The sequence below is a fragment of the Suricata suricatta genome, chromosome 3 (assembly GCF_006229205.1).
Source record: "Suricata suricatta isolate VVHF042 chromosome 3, meerkat_22Aug2017_6uvM2_HiC, whole genome shotgun sequence".
NCBI lineage: Eukaryota > Metazoa > Chordata > Mammalia > Carnivora > Herpestidae > Suricata > Suricata suricatta.
The window spans coordinates 111,707,501-111,726,690 of NC_043702.1; the positions used below are offsets into that span (position 1 = coordinate 111,707,501).

Sequence of the window (19,190 nt, forward strand, 5' to 3'; positions counted from 1 at the left end):
GAAAAGAAGGTGAATTTCCTATCTTCAGGATGCCGAGTTCTAAATATATCTGTTCCATCTGTTCCAATGTGTCATTCAGGTCCATTGTTTCTTTAGTGATTTTCTGTCTGGTTGATGTATCCATTGCTGTCAGTGGAGTATTAAAGTCCCCTGCAATTAGCACATTTTCGTCAATAAGATTGTTTCTCTCTGTGATTAATTGTTTTATGTATTTGGGCGCTCCCAAATTTGGCACATAGATATTTATAATTGTTAGCTCTTCCTGATGGAGAGATCCTGTAATTATTATATAATGTCCTTCTTCATCTCTTGTTACTGCCTTTACTTTAAAGTCCAATTTGTCTGATATAAGTATGGCTACTCCAGCTTTCTTTTGGCTTCCAGTCACATGATAGATATGTCTCCATCCCCTTACTTTCAACCTGAAGGTGTCTTCCGGTCAAAAATGAGTCTCTTGTAGACAACAAATAGATGGGTTTTGTGTTTTGATCCATTCTGCTACCCTGTGTCGTTTGGTTGGATCATTCAGTCCATTTACATTCAGTGTTATTATTGAGAAATGTGGATTTCAGAGTCATTGTGTTCTCCCTAGAATTCATGTTTATAGTGGTATCTCTGGCACCTTGTATGCTTTGCAACATTTCCCTTATAGAGTCCCTCTTGGGATTTCCTGTAGGGCTGGTTTGGTGGTCATGAATTCTCTCAATTTTTGTTTATTTGGGTACACTTTTATCTCTCCTTCTGTTTTGAAGGACAGGCTTGCTGGATAAAGGATTCTTGGCTGCATCTTTTTTTCTGTTCATCACATTGAAGTTTTCCTTCCATTCCTTCCTGGCCTACCAAGTTTCATTAGATAGGTCTGTAACCACTCTGATAGGTTTCCCTTTGTATGTGAGGGCCCTTTTCTCCCTAGCTGCTTTCAGAAGTCTCTCTTTTTCTTTATATTTTGCCAGTTTCACTATGATATGTCGCGCCGAAGGCCGATTCAAGTTACGTCTTAAGGGGGTTCTTTGTGCCTCTTGAATTTGAATGTCTATTTCTTTTCCCAGATTTGGGAAATTCTCAGTTATAATTTGGTCTAGTATCCCTTCAGGCCCTTTCTCTCTGTCTTCCTCTTCAGGAATTCCTATTATACGGATGTTGTTCCACTTGATTGTATCACTCAGGTCTCGAATTCCCCTTTCCTGCTCCTGGATTAATTTTTCTCTCTCTTTTTTTCAGCTTCCTCTTTTGCTAGAACTATATCTTCTAATTCACCTATTCTTCTCTCTGCCTTGTCAATCCTTGAGGTGGCTGCCTCCACAGTTTGTTATTCACCTCATCTATAGCCTTTTTTAACTCATCATAGTGCCTAGTCATTGTCTCAGTTGATTCTTTGATGCTTTTCTCAACCCCAGCGATTAATTTTATGACAAGTTTTTTAAATTCTTGATCCAGTATGTTGTCTAGATCTGCCTTGAGCAGTTCTGTGGCTGTGACTTCCTCTTGGAGGTTCCTCAGGGGAGAGTTCCTTCATTTTGTCATTTTCGCTTGTTTTCTGTCTCTTGTCACCTTTAGAAAGCTCGCTGTGCACTGTGCACCTGTTAATATTTCTCTGTTAAATGAGGCTTATTGACTGTCCAGGACCTGTCATTTCAGGAAATATTCTTTTAATGGTGTCTCTCAGTTTCTCTTGTTGTGCCTTTGAATATTTTATTTCCCTACTCAGCAATATTTGGGACTCGCTGTCATGCACACTTTGGCTTGTTTCTTGGTGTAGCCCTAAGAAGGAAAACAGACACACAAACCCAGAGGGGACAGTAACACACAAACGCACAGACAAATCAGACAAACAAACACATTAAAAGGGGGAAAGAAAATAAAGAGAATGGAGAGGAAAGAGATGAAAAGAGGAGAAAAAGGAAAGAAAAAGGAAAAGAAAAAAAATAACGCTGGTCAGAGACAACAAAGGACAGTGGACAGTCTAAAAGCATATGAGCAGTTGAGGGGAGAGGTAGGGATGAGATATTGGAGAATATGTCTGGATTGCAAGAAGGTTAAAAAAAAGGGAGAAAGGAGAAAGGAAAATAAGGAGTAAAAATTTAAAAAATTTAAGTAAAAGAAAAAAGTAATAATAATAAAAAATACATACAGAAAAACAGAGAAAAGAAAAAAATGAAGAAAAAAAAAGAAAAAACAATTATTTAAAAAACCCCAGCAGCTCCACCTAGTGGATATGCGTGATTTGATGTGGTAGGTCTAGGAGGCTGCTCTCAGAGGCTCTGCCTTGGTGTCTGCAGAGATTAGATAGGCGGCATGCCAAGCTCCGCTGAACTAAGAACTGTAGGTCACTCTAATGAGTCCCATCTCCTTGTGCTGCGGTTGAGCTGAGTTGTATTTTCCAGGCCCGCCTCGGTTCAAAGTTTCAGTCCATGCACTCTTATGCTACCACAGATGAGATGTATTTGCTTTGGTGGCTGGCTTCTTAGGGGGAGGAGTCGGTTTGTCTTGGCTCAGGCAGGGTTTTCGGCTGCCCCTGCCTGAGGCGAGATGCGCAGCAGGAGGTGAAGTGCGTGGGGACCGTCACAGACCTAACCCCCAGCCCGGATTGCTTTCGCGTTGGGGGAGGAATGAGTGCGCAGCTGTTGCCGGAGGCGCTGGGAGCTGCTGGAAATGAGCTTGGAGCTCCTGCAGCCTGTGTGCACACCCAGGTCTCCACCACCACCAACCCCCTGCCGGGATTGCGCAGAGGTGGGTGCTATTTTTTCTCAGTTGGCACCTGGGATTCAGGTTTTGCACGGCCAATGCTGGGGGTGAGATGTGCCGTGGAAATGAGGTGCGTGCTCCCACTCCCAAAACCAAGTCGAAGTGAGCACCCCTGACACCGCGACTCCTCGCCAAGATGGCGCAGGGCTGGAAGCTGTTCCTTCCCTTGCACCACCTGGGTTCAGGATTTAGGCTACCCATCAGTTATCTATGGAGTGAGCTTCTCTCCAAGCACGGTTACGTGTTCTTTACCTCTTCCCCAGAGACAGTACTATGAGCGTGTTCAGTCTCTCTGTCTCTTCCCTTTGTCTCTCGGGCTCCGCGTGCTTGCCCTCTGTTGGGCTGGGGCACCCACCTCCCCTGCCCGACTCGGGCTGGCCCATTTTCCAATCTCCCCAGTTCGCACTCACTCACTCAGGTATCCTTCAGGTTCTCTTCCTCTGGAGTCTGTATTTTCTCCTTCCGCTCTTGCAGATGAGAGTAATGTCCTTCTCAGTTCGATCGATGAGGCAGACGAAGTTTACAGAGCTCCTTTCCTCTCTGCCATCTTGGCTCCTCCCCCTGTTTTTTGGGTGTTGAATTTGATAGGTTCTTCTAACTTTATTTTTTTACTTATTTTAGAGAGAGTTGGGTACAGCATTTGAGGGAGAAGAAGAATCTTTAGCAGGCTCCACACTCAGCTCAGAGCCCAACGTGGGGCTCGATCCCACAACCCTGGGATCATGACTTGAGCCGAAATCAAGAGTCAAGCACTCAACCGAATGAGCCATCCCAGTGCCCCAGCAGTAGCTAACTTTAGATAATACTTTCTATGTATCAGCCATTATCTGTGTTCCAAATAGTTACCTTTATTGACAGATCTAATTCTCGCACAACCCTATGAGGCAAGTACTACTTAGGAAACCGAAGCACAGGGAGGTCACACAGCCACTTACGTGATAGAGGTGGAACCAGAATCATGTGGCATTGTTCTCAAGTCTATGAAGAAGGGAGGCTGATGTGAAGAACTTAGGAATATTTTAGCTCCTGTGATACCAAGTTTTGTAAAGTTCCTGCATGGTCCCAATCAGATATGGTGTTATTTTATGTTCTCATTCTTCATGTCCTCTGAGCTGTGCTCCAACCACTCAGCCACGACTGTGGTTCCCCAAGGGGCATCTGGTCAGTTTCTGAAGGGAGTCCCAACATACGTGCCTTAAGCATTGCAAACATACCTCACACCCAAGTATCTCCTGTCTCTATGGGAAAATCTTGGTGCTGATCTATGCAATAAAATGTGGTAGAGAGCCTAAAACAGTCACACTCTCAAGTATGTTTATGTAATCGTAAATTCAAGGCAGATGGATGAATAGTGAGAAGAAATAGAAGACTAGCAATCATTTGAAATAAGAGAATGGAAGGAAGGGAAATTCAGTAAGATCTTTCCTTCCATAAAAGAAAAAAAAGTCATTCCTAATTATTCACAGTTTACTGTGATGTTACAGTAGGTGCTCTACAAAACCTTCTCCACAGTTTAGACCAGTTTACAAATGAGGAAACTGAGACCCAGAGGAAGGAAATGGGACCAGGTGCCTTGTCCATTATAGGCGAAGTGACACTGCAGACAGGTTTGCCTGACTCCAAAGCCCGTGCTCTCTCTACAACACCTCATGGTCTTTATTCCTCTAAAAGAGACATTGGTCCTAGTGGACCCAGAAAAGCAGTGGCAATGAAGGCACTTGTCAAGACACAGTCCAGTAGAGTCCTGAGAAGTGTTGCCAGAATCAAAAGTCACTGGAAGAGTAGCAGAGCGTTACAAAAAGGCCACAGAGGGACAATAGTTGTACATAAAAGGAAACGTACAGCCTCTTGCCTGAGTGTGAATAGGTGATGGTGGAAACTGAGGAGGTAGTAAGTTTCTAATCTGTTCTCACATGCTTTTGAGCATGTTCACGCCTCCCGTTCATGACCACTCAGGGGCGGTGAGGTAACCTTTGTGCCACCAGATACCATGGCCACACCCGGGTGTATTGCATCTATGTCACAGTGTACTTGCTCCTTTTTCAGGCTGTCTCTATGATTCTGATTTTCCTTTCTGCTAACCATGGCAGTAGTAACGTTATAGATCTGGGTGGAGCCTGAGGGTGTCATCCATTAATGTGGCACGGGTTAAATTTGCTAAAAATTCTTCTTAGGGGCACCTGGGTGGCTCCGTCTGTGAAGTGTCAGACTTTAGCTCAGGTCAGCCTTTCGTGGTCAGTGGGTTCAAGCCCCACGTCAGGCTCTGTGCTGACAACTCTGACCCTGGAGCTGCTTCGCATTCTATGTCTTCTTCTCTCTCTGCCCATCCACCGCTCATGCTCTGTCTCTCTCAGTCTCTCTCAAAAATAAACATTAAAAAATTTTTAAATCAATTTAATAGAGCAATTTATCAGGTGTTATTGTGCATATATTATATATAAATGTATATATTTTTTCTTCATCGGTCACCCAATCTAGAGGTCTCTACTAAAGGCACTCAATAAAGAGGCACTTTTTTTTTCACAAAGTGCACAGCTGCTCACTGCAGACACCAAGTTTGTGCAGTGTGCACTCGTCTGCATTGGATGACCTCTCAGGTCGGCAGTAGAGGTTGGTCCGTTTTCCCTGAGGCAGCCAGTGACACTGGAAGCATCCAGGAAGCATCCGGCCGAGTGCGCTCAACTAACAGCGTGACCGGGCATCATGTAAAGCCCAGAAATTTCCTCTTATCCGAACGTTGACGCAGCCCAGTCTTGAGAAGCCGCTAGCCGGACATCTGAACACAGACGAAGATGATTCCCAGGATAGCCCAGCCCTCCATTGCCACAGGCACGTCCAGTGGGGGCGAAGGGCGTGCATCCTCTGTCGAGGACGGGGGAAGGAGTCAGGGGGTCACGTTCTCTCTGTGATGTCACCGTCACAGGAAGCTCCCAGTTAGTTCCCAATCTCCCAGGGAGCTTCTCTCCTGGTTCCCGTTGGTGTGTGTTCCCTCCAGCAGCTTCTCACTGGACTCTCGGGCAGTTGACAGCAGTGGCCCCTTAGCCTCTGCCTTCCAAGCTCACCTGAGGGGACCCACAGTTCCCAGCAAGGCACTGCCTGTTGTATCTTGATGCTTAATTATTATACCTATTTAATACCACTCTTAGAACATTGTCAGCTGTTGAGGAAGGGTAATTATCACTAGTCAAATGAAAAACACTTTTTTGGCTGCCTTACGGATACACATTTTACTGGTACCTTGATACATAATGAAGCCTGATAGCAAAACTTTTGCTTGTCTCCTCTTCAAGCCACAGATGTTTGCCTGCTTAACTCATCCCATCTGTCTTCCCTTCCGTGAAGCTGCAGGCAGCATAGCACAAGTACAGAAGCAGCTCAGTGCTATTTTGGATAAACATAGCTGAAATTTGAATCTTTGCCATTTGCGATGCACACATTTTGTTTTACTGCTGTAAAGAGAGCTGTCAAAATACAACTACATGGATAATTTACTAAAATACAGTCAAATAGAAGGTTGATCAAAGAGAAAGTGCACTGGGTCAGCCTGCCCATTCCCTGCTTGGCCCGTTCCCTGCTCTGAAAGGTGTCCCCGGCCTTGAGAGTCCACCACGGATGCCACTGCTGACAGCGGCGTCTTTGCACTCTTTGTTTTAAGGCCGAAGTGTGGTCTCAGGGGTCAGCAGTTCCTTCTAACTGTCTGGGGCGTGACTTGCAGAGTCTTTGAGAGGCTCTGAAAGTCCATTTTCTTAGTATCCAAAAATTTTGCATCAATGGAAAACATTTTCTCTTTCTTGGCACAACCGGTTGGATTTGAACTCCCATTAGCATTCTACTGTGTTTTGAAACGGACAGCGTCGAAACCTTTGTTACCAGTGAGGCTGTCCATTTTATTTCTGTATTACTCTCTTTCAGGGCTGTCAATGCAGATAAGTGTACCGTTGTGCCTTTCTGGTTCATCAGCACTACACACTGCTTTAGAGTCAGTGCAGAAGTTTCCTTTAGTTAATTCCTCTTCCGAATTCCAAGACCGCTTGCCTGCATGGGGGCCCTCCCTATCTACCTTCTATCTACTGCTTTCCTTACCCTTGTGTCAAGGTCTTTCTGGAGGTGCTGTGGCCTCTGTGAGGGGTGGGGCCAGTCTCTAATCAGCCAGACCTCATAAAACGTATTTGAAGTCTGTTTATACCAAGCTAAGTGAATCATGTCAGCTTGATGGCATCACGAGTGAGTCCTCAAGCTAAAGCATAGATTTCATTTGCCTCCATTCCACCAGGGAGGGTTCTCTCCCAGCCCTCTCCCAGAAGCGTCTGCACAATTTCCCCAGATCTGGATCCTGTCAACCACACAGCCCCCTTGGAGCGGCATCTCCTCTGTCTCGCTCTCCACCATTTCCCAGCAGCCAGTAGACAGGATGTTGTAGGTATTTGGTAAATATTTGCCAGATAGGTGAATGTTGTGGCATTTTCTGCACATTGCGCTGACATCCCTGCCTCTTGGTCAGCTGGAAGACACCCGCATCAACAGCATGTGTGGTACTTAAACAGCGTTAGCAGGATCATAGTGCTGGGTCTCCAGCTGCTGCCAGTGAAATTGTTTTCCTAGAAGAGCCTTCTCTGCACCAAGGCATTGCCCTCTTTTTTTTTTTTAATCTATTTTGTTTTAGGGGGGAAAATGTCCATATTCTTCAGAAGCAAAAGCAATATGATTTCCACAAATGTAACTAACTCTCTCCTCCAGCTGAAGGTGGAGATGGCGGCTCTTGCCAGTGGTTCCTTAAAAGTCACCTAAAGAGTGATGTGGTGGCCGTGATGCCATCTGATTTCAGGCCACTCGGTGCTTTACAAGCAAGATCTGTGATGCTGTCATTACAAATCCTTCTTCAATACCTGCTCATGTCAGGTCTGCGCTGGACCCAGCCCCTGCTCACAAGGGGCTGACCTTGACCTTTCTTCCTGGAGACGGTTCCAACGCACTGTGACAAGAGTGCAGACATGGAACATGGGAGAAGGAACAGATAGGAGGAAATTGGATAGGACTTTGTAGATGGTGATTCTTGACTCTGAAGGAGAGTGGGGGTGTATGTGGAGAGTAAAAGCAGGCACTCTTTCTAATAATATTCCTTGGATTCCATACTTTGGAAGATCATTTCAGACTGAGCCCCTAGGTCAGCCCCATCTGACCTCCCTTGTGTTCCAATGTCGAGGTATGGTTCTGTCTTATAACTCCCGGTGGCTCAGTCAGCTAGCCTGGGGTGCTCCTGTGGCCGTCCAGCCCAAGGCTGTCCTGACTCAGGCACTTTTTATGATGCCTGTGTGGCACACTGCAATCACAGGGTGGGTCTCTGTGCAGAGTTTTATCTTGGGCGGGAGAAAATAATACACACAACACAAAATGTTCTCTATGGTAACACTCTCATTGAACTCAGCATAGGATGAGTTCTGCGAGATTTTCAGTAATTAATGACACATTCTCCCCATCTTTATGATAATTCTGGAGCCTATGCTTCTGACTCCATTCTCATGGGAATGACTCTGTGCCATCTGTGATGGGGAAGAAAACAAGACCATTCTGCCACATGAGCACATGCCCACTCAGGATATTTAAAGAGAAACATCTCCTGGATGTACCTGTCCATGTAATCATTGTGAACTCTCAGTGTCCCTATGAGCACCAGCAAGTGTAGGCAGCTGTTGTCTAGAGATAAGGCTGGAAATAACCCTTTATTCAGACCTCTGTGAAGAAAGTCGAGTTGCCATGGTCAAATCCTCTTGGCTCTACAAAGCTGACATAGTTGGAGAAAATCCTATTCCTAGAGGGGAACGGAAGTGACTCTCAAGGGTTAACCTGGTCCTGATTGACACCTGATCTTCAGAGTAATATTTATTTTTGGAAACTTCAGTATAAAGTATTACTAGTAGTTAAAAAAAATGTTTTTTTCCCCCGAACATTACACTCTTAGGCTTTTCCATCATACTAACTGCTTACAGGGAGCATGCCCACTTCGTCCCATTCTCTGGGATGGGCTAGTGACACGTTGTGAACTTGAACGTTTGAATCTGCCTCTTGTGAGGGGGTCATAATCTAGCGATCTGTCAAGTAAGTGACCACACCCACTGAGTGTGTTCAGTCAGCTAGAATTTGATCTGAATGGGATAGAGACCAATGGACAGCTGTTGGAGACTGTCCCTAACAGTTCCCTGCACCAGTAAGCCTGCTACCACTTAGTTAGCTGAGATGCCAGGGAATTCCTAAAAAAAAATCTAATTAATACACACTATTAAACATATTTACACACACCGAACTATTTCAAACCAGTAATGCTGGAATAAAGACAGAATAATCCTGTGTGTTTACACAACACCGTAACACCTTTCACTAGAAAACTCTCAAGCCTCCGCTGACTTACTAAGCTGCACTGCACACCGCGAGGTGCGTCAGAAATAAGGTAGACCGGTACCGAGTGCCATCAAGAGAAAGCACGTGTCTTGCAGCGGGTGATAGACTACAGGGTCAGGTCACCACAGGGTACGGTGGCATCGCCGAGGATTATGGATTTTAGTATACTTCCTTTTGGTGGTGTTTTTGTTGTGTTTTCCATCTAGCCTGAAGCCTGTGTGTGCTGTACTTGAATTGGTGGAGGGATGAGCGGACAGGACTGAGTCAAGTCTACTGTGGACCTTGACAGTGCCCGCTAATCTGGTCACTTGGTCCATTGTGTAACTTGGCCTAGACCCTGCCAAATAGGATTTTCTTCTTTTTTCCCCGTAGCCAGAATTTATTTTGTTTTATTATTATTATCATTATTTTTACCAGAGTGTGACAGTCTACTTCCCAGAAATGCCTCGAGGCAGCCAGACACATGCTAGTCAGTGAGAACGGTGTTGATGAGCACGGGCCTCCTCTGGGAGGGTCGGGGTTGATCCCATGTCCACACCTCCCAGAACAGGACTGGCGCAGCACTACGAGCACAGAGAACATTCCAGGACTTCCGCCGGGCCCCCGGGGCAGGCCCGGAGCCGGGTGCAGCGGAGAACCCATGTGAACACAAGAATATAAACAGACCAATGGGAACGGTGAACTAAGCATTTAGGTTTTTAAATAGCAGACATTAGCATCTTGGAATGAAGTTTGCATTTAATATTCCATTGCATTTCCAGAAAGTTTAGTGCTGGAATTACTACTCATTTGGCTATGCCACACAGTGAATTTTTTCACCTGCTCCTTTGAGGAAAAAGAGGAACTTTCTCTCTATAAGTCTTTCTCACAGGAAAGCCTTTATTCAGGCCTAACCTTTCAGATTTTTGGATAATTTAGGTGTCATGGATAAATCCATGAAAGGATAGCTTTCAGAAACTATAATTTAAGTGTCTCTAGAATGTAATAAATAGAGCTTTGTCTGGGTTTGGGGAAATAATGTTTTCTTCCCAAACAGCTGTTCATTTGTATTAACAATTTTCTCTCTCTGGAAAGGCACTATTTCTGTCTTATATCTCATCTTGTCTCCCTTCCATCACGAGAGCTGTGTTTAGTCCACTGTGGCAGGTGTATGCATAGTCCCTGAGCATCAGGGCCGATGACCAAGCTGACCTCGGGGCTTCCGGAAGAGAAGATACCGCTGGTTTTTCCCTAGCTTATTTCTGGTCAGACTGTCCCTGTATGTCTCACTGGGGGTGGCTGATTCACTGCCTTTTCATCTCCTTTGGGGCCATTTGGAAAAGGCATTTAAACACCAAATGCAGGATGCTCAAGCCTGTGCCCTCTTCTTCAGTTGGAAAGCAAAAGATCCTTGGCTGTTCATTGTGGGGCCCCTATTAGCACCCAAAGAGGCAATTTCTGAGGTTGTGTTGAAGAAAGCCAGCTGCAAGCTGTACCGAAATATATTTAAATTTTTTTTATGTCTTTATTTTTTTATTTTGAGAGAGAGAGAGACAGAGAGTGAGCAGGGGAGGGGCAGAGAGAGAGGGAGACACAGAATCTGAAGCAGGCTCCAGGCTCTGAGCTGTCAGCACAGAGCCCAACACGGGGCTTGAACTCACGGACTATGAGATTATGACTGAGCTGAACTCAGATGCTTAACCAACTGAGCCACCCAGGTGCCCCATCTACCAAAATATATTAGATACGCACCCTCCGTTCAAAGAGGTCACACCTGATGGGCCTACACTAGACCTTTGCTCATGGGAAAAAGAAAGCAGAGAATCATGGGAGTGAGAACACAAATACAAAATGAAGTCTCCTAACAATCTTGTGAGAGGGACAGGTGGGACATATGTGGTAAAAATTACATTGTACTTTGAGGACATTTGGGTAGAGGCTAGATGTCACCAACTCCCATGGCCGGTAGGCTGACCATCATACCCTTTCCTACGTAGTGTCCCTGAGAGTCATTACAGGGAGGGTAGTTAAGGGTGTGCCTTCTGCACCGGGTGGCGCGTCTTCAGACACCTGCTCTGCCTGCTTCTGGGCTGTGTGATTTGGGACAGTCTCCTTAACGTGGGCCTAATTATCTCTACAAAATTATGACAGTTGTGTTATGTGTCTCATGGGATTCTTAAGAGGATTGCATGGATCATTGCACGGATGTGCAGAGCAGCACCTGGCACATAGTAAGAGCTCAATAAATGTCAGCTTTGTGCATTGCCAAAGCGCCCAGCACCGGGAACAGCATGTACAGCCTGACAGCACAGCCCGCCCCATGCTCCAGGAGGCGAACGTCAAATAAGTCTTCCCTACACCTTCAGCAAAGTTAGAATAAAACAGGAGTTCTGTTCTCACTCTATCACCCAGGACTACTGCAGCCCTTGAAAATAATGAAGGACAAAACCATTCACAATGTCTGCCCCTGGGGAGCACTCTTGGTGGGGTGAGCAGTCAGTATTCAGGTCTCCACCCCTGACAGATCAGAAGTGCTGTCTCATAACTATGCATTCCAGAATACTCCAGAGAGGCCTTTGAGACTCGTCTCCTTTAAGTTTGAGAGCGTGGGGCTCTCTGTGCTTACACAGCACTGAGTTCCAGGTAACACGTCTCCATTCACAGTCTGTCATGCTCAGACCCTCCTGGAAACTGCTTTTGAGTGTTGACTAGATATGTAACCAAAGATTAATGCATTTGGAAGCATTGAAGTGATAGCAAAGGTATTTGGTTGATTGGTTGGTTAAAACCCTATCTGTTTTGAACTGGGTTGGAGTCAGTGGTGAAATTAGGAACCTGGACGCTGGGGGGACCCAGTGATTTTGGAAATCAGCCCAGGTCAACTCAGATGAGGGGAGGGAGAGAGTAGAGGCTCGAGAAAACCCCACTGCAGATTCCAGCCCTCAGGCGCCACTGGCCCAGAAGCCAGAGGACAGTCTTGGGGACAGCCCGGGGCTTTTCGTGGGGGAGCTGTCTGCTTAGGCACATATGTGCCCCAAAGCTCCCTTTGCTCCACGTCAGCATCTGGTCGGCAGCCTCCAACTGTGGGAGCATCCACAGCAGACCATTAAGATGCAAAGCCTTCTATTGATAGTTAACTTTTATCGAAAGACTATTCTCTTGATAGGAAATTTCTGACAACTTCAGTGATGTTAGATTCCAAATATATAATGACAGTCCTGATGGGGTGTGTTTGTGTGTGTGATGCATTCAAATGCATGTGTCGCATCCCGCAGTCTCCTAAGAAAGCTGCTCCTGTGTTTCATGATGCCGGGAGGCCACCCGGCACTCAGGCTCTGCGTGAGTGTGCATCAACACATAGGACGCTTGAACCACGGGCCCTATAGAATTTACTAGCATACCTGGACACTTGGTGAGGACAAAGATTTTATTTTATTTTATTTTATTTTATTTTATTTTATTTTATTTTATTTTATTTTATTTTATTTTATTTTGCTAGGAGACTTCCTTGTCAAATGTCCAGTCGCTTTTAGTTAAGTTCCACCCAAGGACAATGTGGTATAGACAAAAGAGCACCAGATTTTAAACAGAGAAATCTGGCTTTCCATCCTGTCTTTGCTGTTTTCTAGCTGTTGTCAGGATCAAGGGTTAGACAACTAACCCCGGATTGTATTCTAGCTCTCCACTTACAGTGTGAATAAGGCAAGATATTGGGGGCACCTCTGAGCTTTACTTTCTTGTCTGTAAAATGAGGATCACAAGAGTAACTATAACACCTTCTTTAAAAGGTCGCTATTAACACAAATGGCTAGAAAAACCCTTTGCACAGTAACTGCACATAGAAAAGTCTCAATTCATAATAATAACAATAGCTCATCCTGTCTATTGCTTTAGTTACATTATTATGGAATCTTAATTACCTCATTCATTTGAAAGAAGCACTTCATATATTTGGGGCTGTTTTCGGAGTTAGGCGAGCTCACGCATGTGAACATGCAGCATTGTGCATATGCTCTAAAGCACTTTTTTAAAAAATGTTTATTTATTTATTTTGAGAGAGACAGAGAAAGCCAGCTTGAGCAGGGGAAGGACAGAGAGAGAGGGAGAGAGAGAGAACCCCAAGCAGAGAATCCTGACATGAGGCTCCATCCCAAGACCGTGAGATCTTGACCTGAGCTGAAATCAAGGGTCTGACGCTCAGCTGACTGAGCCCCCAGGGCACGCCTGAAGCACTTTATTAAAAATAAGAATGGTGATGATTCTATTTTCACTTAGTGAGCATCTCTACGTGCCAGGCACCTTACACGCTGTCTCTAACTCTCCAAATAGTTCTGGGAGGTAGTAGAATCGTTTTATATTGGAAGTGAAACAGGCTTAGAAGAATTTGCCAGGGACCATGCTCAGATTTCAACCTAGATCTTTTTTTAACTCAAAGTCATCCTTCTACATGGCTGCATCTCAGTGGTAACAAAACAGTTGTTAATAACAGTGTATTGTTCCTGTTGATACTGCGATTGAGTTCGCAGCATCTAGTCTGCGTAATCACTGAGTAGTATAACTTACACTGCATGCATTTTATATTAAAACGTATGATTTTTATATGTAGCAGGCAGGGGAGAGGCCATGATCGCAAAATGGTGTTCCCAGGGCAAGGTTCATCCATTGCACTCTGGATGTGCAGACCCCTATGATGTCCCCAAAGGCGGGGAATTTGACTGCATAATTTGTGGTAGAGGGGACTGCGTGGTGCTTTCCCCTGGGGGGAAAAAGTATGATTTTGGTGAAATGGATTGGACACAGACTCACAGACTTACATGTGTATCCACCCATGAAACCTGAGGCTATGGAGGAGGGTTCAGAAAGAAGGGACCTGTGGGCACGATCTAGGCAATGGCCGTGTGGTTGGAAAACACTTGCTGTGCCCATGTCCCCAAGGGGAATAATTTGAAGGGCATACTCTTTGAATGGCTCAACTCCAATACTTTCATTATAATATTCAATGCTTTTTTAGTCACTCCTCATGTTTTTGCATTTCAGTTACATGAATTTTTTATTCATATTGTAGATTACAAGTAAATGGAACTTACAGTTCGGTGCCCCCGCCAGCATACTAATTTGAACTGGCTTATTGCTCACCAGCTGACAGTGGTCTGCTCAGGTGGGCAGCCGGAACCCGGGCATGTCCTGAGGGGGCGTGTCTGTGCTGAAGTGTCCCTGGACACCTGGAGCGTGCCGGACTTCATGAGATCTGCATGGCTTTTGGGTTTGGCAGTTCCTTTTTTATCTTTTATTTTTCTTTTTTTAATGTTTGTTTTTGAGAGACAGAAAGAGGGAGCACAGCGGGGGAGGGACAGAGAGAGGGAGATGCAGAATCTGAAGCAGGCTGCAGTCAGGCTCCGAGCTGGCCACAGAGCCTGACATGGGGTCAAACCCAGGAACCATGAGATCAGGGCCTGAGCTGAATTTGGATGCTTAACTGACTGAGCCCCTCAGGAGCCCTGGGGTTAGGCATTTCCTCACTGCAGCTTTGCTGAAATTTTGCTTCTTCTTTTTTTTTTTTACCCTTTCTAAACCTCAGTCTGCACAATCTATTAAATCAAAATAATAATGCCTGACTCTTAGAGTTTCCAAGCAGGTAAAGGGATATTTCATTTAATGAGCTTAGCACTTAGACTGTGGAGCTTCCTTTTCCACCCTTCTTTGACTTCAGAAAGAAAAAAAGGGTCTACTTTTGCAACAGTGGGATATTTGGCTTGCCTTTTTACCATCTCTCATTTGCACGGACTTGGAAAAACACGCGTGGTCAACCAGCGCGGGAGTCACACATTTACCAGATAAGAACCAAGGCCTCTCACCTGCAACGGAGCGGTGCGCTCTGGGGGGCCGTCCCATCTGCAGAGGGCTCTCAGCCGGGTCTGGGGGGAATGTCCCAGCTGTCCCTGTGTTACGGAGACTAGGACCTACTGCCCCCCATCCCCACTCTTCAGACTTTTTCTCCTGCAGCCCCGTGCCCTGGCCTCGATCACGCACACGTGTCTCCCAGCTCTAACTCTGGGTTTGGAAGACACCCATCATTGTCACCTGTGTCTCTTTGGTTCCTGGCCTGATAAAATATTTTAGAATATTCTCCCAGTCCCGCTCCCCTCCCCCTGACCCCCACCGCTCTAAGTTACAAATGGCCAGATTTCAGTCATCAGGAGAGTCGAATGTATTATTTTTTTGCAGCCTGTCTTTGTGGGGGCCGGATTCCAAGGAGGCATCCCATGGGCTCACGGGCCAGGAGAGCCAGGGTGTCAACGGCTTCAACAATCTTTGCTCATCAGACGGAAAGGCAGGGTGGCGGTGCCGGCTCATTAGCATACAGCCGCGCCGTGCTTGCTAACAAAGCCGGCTCCGGGTATCTGCTAGTTTCTCAGCCTGTCTGTTTTCCTTGACCAAAAAGAAGAGGAGAAATAGCTTCAGGCAAGGGCGCCGTCCCTCTCCCGGGGCCAGAAAGCCCCGAGGATTCCCAGAGGGGGAGCTTTGAAACGGTTTTCCAGCAATCCTGCTCTGGGAAAAAGGAGACCAGCCACCCTTTGTTTTTCTAATGTTGTTCTAAATCAAAACAGACAAATAAATCGCCCCGCTGTAGAGTTAAAAATGAGCGAGCCCCAAATAATTCCCGATCCTCCCTTTAGTAGTTGTGATCGGTGAGCAGGCTTCCGAAGAAAGAAGTGTATGCGGGCAGAGGTAGCCTGCGCACCCGCTCGGCCTGCCTCCCGATCCCTCTTTTGTTAGGGGGATGGAGGGGAAGGAGAAACTTCCAAGCAGATGTGCTGCTAGATCTACAGGCTTCTGCCAACCATATGGCATCTTAAAGAAAGATGGTTGGAGCGTCTGGATTAGCAAAGAGTCGGGATGGGAAGCCATGTGTCGTGTTGGTACAGGCAGTTGTTTGAGCTCTCTCTAAATGGCTTCAGGAGATTGTGTAATGGAACAAATGGTCCTGTGAGCCCGGGAACAGCCTTGCCGCTGCTGGAGAGGCAGTCGGCCCTCGGGCGGGAACTGCTTCCCTTTTTTCTCCCTCCCCCCCTCCCCCACTGTGTCGCCTGTTCTTCTTTTAGTGTTCTTCCAACTCCGAAAATGGACTCAGAACTTTTCCACTTAGAATTTCCGCTCCGGGCTCCCCCGACCTGGACGCCTGCCTGAACTCTTTCCTCTCTCACTCGGACCTGGACTTGAGCGCCCGGGGCCTGCTCTGGGTCCCCTCCTGGGCACAGCTTGGTGCCTCCCTTCCCTGGGAGGTTGCCCAGCCCCCTGGGGAGGCGTTGTCCAGCAATTCCCAGAAACTCCTGAGAGCTAGAAAATCTTTCATCCCTTAGTGGGTCAGCTCAGAGTTTTTTGCGATCCCAGGTGCTGAGCGCCTAAGTGATGTGTCCCTTCCCTTTTCTGGATCTCATGTGTGCCACTTAAAAAAAATGTACTAATTCCATAGCAGTGAATTCTTTGGTCTTTTGGGTCCTACATGCCATTAACTGAGCAGTATGAGAGACCTCAGGACTCCTTTCCCTGGTATGAACTGCAAATACGAGTTTAAGACTTGAGACACTGTGATACTGTCGGTGCTTTGGCAGTATTTCACCTGGAGTCTAGTTCTCTGTCCGTGCTTGTTTTGAGAGCCTGGGGCAGAAGGGACACCCCCGGCCAGAGCAAACCTTTGGAGCTGGTCTCTTGGCCAAGCTCTTTGGACATTTCAGCTGCATTTGTGGAGCAAACAGATATTTCTCTGTGGTCAGTTCAGGGCCACCGGGTATACAATGCAACGTCTTTTAGTGGCTAGCAAGTTGGGTCTGCCTCCTTGAGGACATGGATGACCCACTTCCGGGGGCCATGATGCACCATATGTTATGGTCCTTGGGAGACCCAGTGAGCAGCCAATTCAGTGAAAGAATTGGCCAATTGATCCGACCAAGTCATCAAACCAGCAGCCAGTAGGGTCAGTGGGGGTCTGTGCTGCACCCATGGGAGCGCAGAGCACTGAACGCCAACCCCTCCTGTAGGGGTCCAGGTGCCGGCCCCCCCATCACAGGCCGTGAGCCCGACTGTCCCAGAGAATGGGAGCAAAGAAGTAGTGAGCGCCCAGGTTAAAAATGAGTGAGCGCTGCTCAAGAGTAGGAAATAGGAAGCCACCATGTCCACCACAATTTCTATCGAAGGTACTTTGGTGGAGAAAACACAGTCTACTTTATTCTGCTGCATAACAATGCAACCCCCCCCCCAGCCCCCGAAATGAAATGTAGCGGAAGGGGCTGCAGTGGGAAGAAAGGGCACCAAGTCTGGAAATCTGAACATGTCTTCAGACTGTCATCGTTTTTACGTGCTATGGCCGAGGCAGGTGGTTTTCACGGTCTGACACAAGGTTGTCTGAGAGTCATTTGGAAATCATTACTGATTTCTTTCATAAGTAACTCTTTTCTGCAAGGATACCACAGTCACCCAGAAACTTCAGATGAGGTACTATTTCATTTTTGTGAATTCTTTGTATTAAAAAAATTATTCGTGGGCACCTGAGTAGCTCAGTGGGTGAGCACCTGACTTCAGCTCAAGTCATGATCTCACAGTTCCTGAGTTCGAGCCCTGCATCAGGCTCTGTGCTGACAGCTCAGAGCCTGGAGCCTGCTGTGGATTCTGTGTCTCCCTCTCTCTCTGTCCCTCCCCCTCTCACTCTCTCACCATCTGTCTCAAAAATAAACATTAAAACAATTTAAAAAATTATTCATATCTCAGACACAGGTTAAAAACACATTCCTTTACTCCCCCCCCCCCCCCCCCGCCGGCTCATTTCATGCTGACCACCTTAAGTGTAGGCCTATTTTATGTAGGCTCTGAGCAGGGGTGAGGGCAGAGGGGGAAGTATAATTTTGATGGTTATCTCCCAATTGGAAGAAATTACCACTTTAATTCCTTTTACCATCCAAGCGTACATGGTCCCAAATTTGTCAGCATTAGAATTTCTTGAAACAATGCAATTAAACTGCAACATATTTCCTAACATTCTTAATTAAGACAGTAACTGAAAAATGTAGATTACCAGAAGTTACTGTTTTTATCAACACATTTTCTTTCTTTCCCTGCCACCATCACATCCCCCTCCCCCATCCCCCCCCTTTTTTTTTTTGCTTTAAATGTCTGATGTCAGTTTCGTCCACATGTACATTATGCACATGGCACCGAAGAAACAAAGTAAAAAATTCTCTTTTAATTCCGAGCTGCATGCCCAGCGCCACATGCACTGTCTGTTACATGTCGCTTCTTATGAGGTTCATGCTGGGAGTTTCTTTTTAAAGGCAAAGTGTTTCTGAAGGAAAGAGTTCAGGTTGCGCAGATTGTGTTAGAAAACCCTCACTCTCTCCGAGTGGAATTAATATACTGATTATTCCGTGCAGGCTCAAACTGGCAGCATGTGCCAAAGTTCAAGAGTATCTGGGAGTGGGAATATGGAGGAGAATCCGAAAGAGTGAGCGCAGACAGAGGGGAGGTGTTGTGGGGAAGTGAGACTGATGATAAGTTTGTCCGGAGCAGAGGGACTTTAAGTGTGAACAACCTCAGGCTGAGAGCGTGTGTCCCAAATCAGAAAGCCTGGTTTCCCACCACATTCCAGGAGAGGTCATGACGATAACCGGGTGCGGATACAGGATGTCACACTCAGCACCTTGTAACTCACATTTCTTTGAGGTCTTCAGGTGTTTGTCACTTTCAACTGAGTCACAGGCGAAGCTCAATCACTAACCTAGAAACCGAACTGGGCCATAACAGTGCTTAGGCCTGTTAGCGAAGATGTTTAGTTAAAACCCGAGTCTCCAAACGATGAATGTTTGATTTACACACAAGGAATTAAAAGGTAAGAAAGGCCAGTAACAACACGCAGCACCTTCCCCGGCACAAGGAAACCAAACTTTCTCCGCACTGCTCCCCAGGGGGTTGGAAACGGACGTGAGCGTGGAGTTAATGAGGCTTTCGCCCATCTCCTTCCTCCACCGCCTTGTGGGCTTAATCCTCTCCTCCTGCCACAGTCGGCAGCCGCTGGCCGC

At 46.4% G+C, this 19,190-nt stretch overlaps 1 protein-coding gene and 1 non-coding gene across 4 annotated transcripts in view; both read left to right on the plus strand.

Moving 5' to 3' along the window:
* SDCCAG8 (serologically defined colon cancer antigen 8) overlaps positions 1-19,190 on the plus strand; it is a 253,258-nt gene that overhangs the window by 211,861 nt on the left and 22,207 nt on the right. The gene's annotated exons all lie outside the window — the stretch shown is intronic.
* LOC115288879 lies at positions 13,719-13,879 on the plus strand. The gene has a single exon (XR_003907264.1). It is a non-coding gene; the product is annotated as a U1 spliceosomal RNA (small nuclear RNA).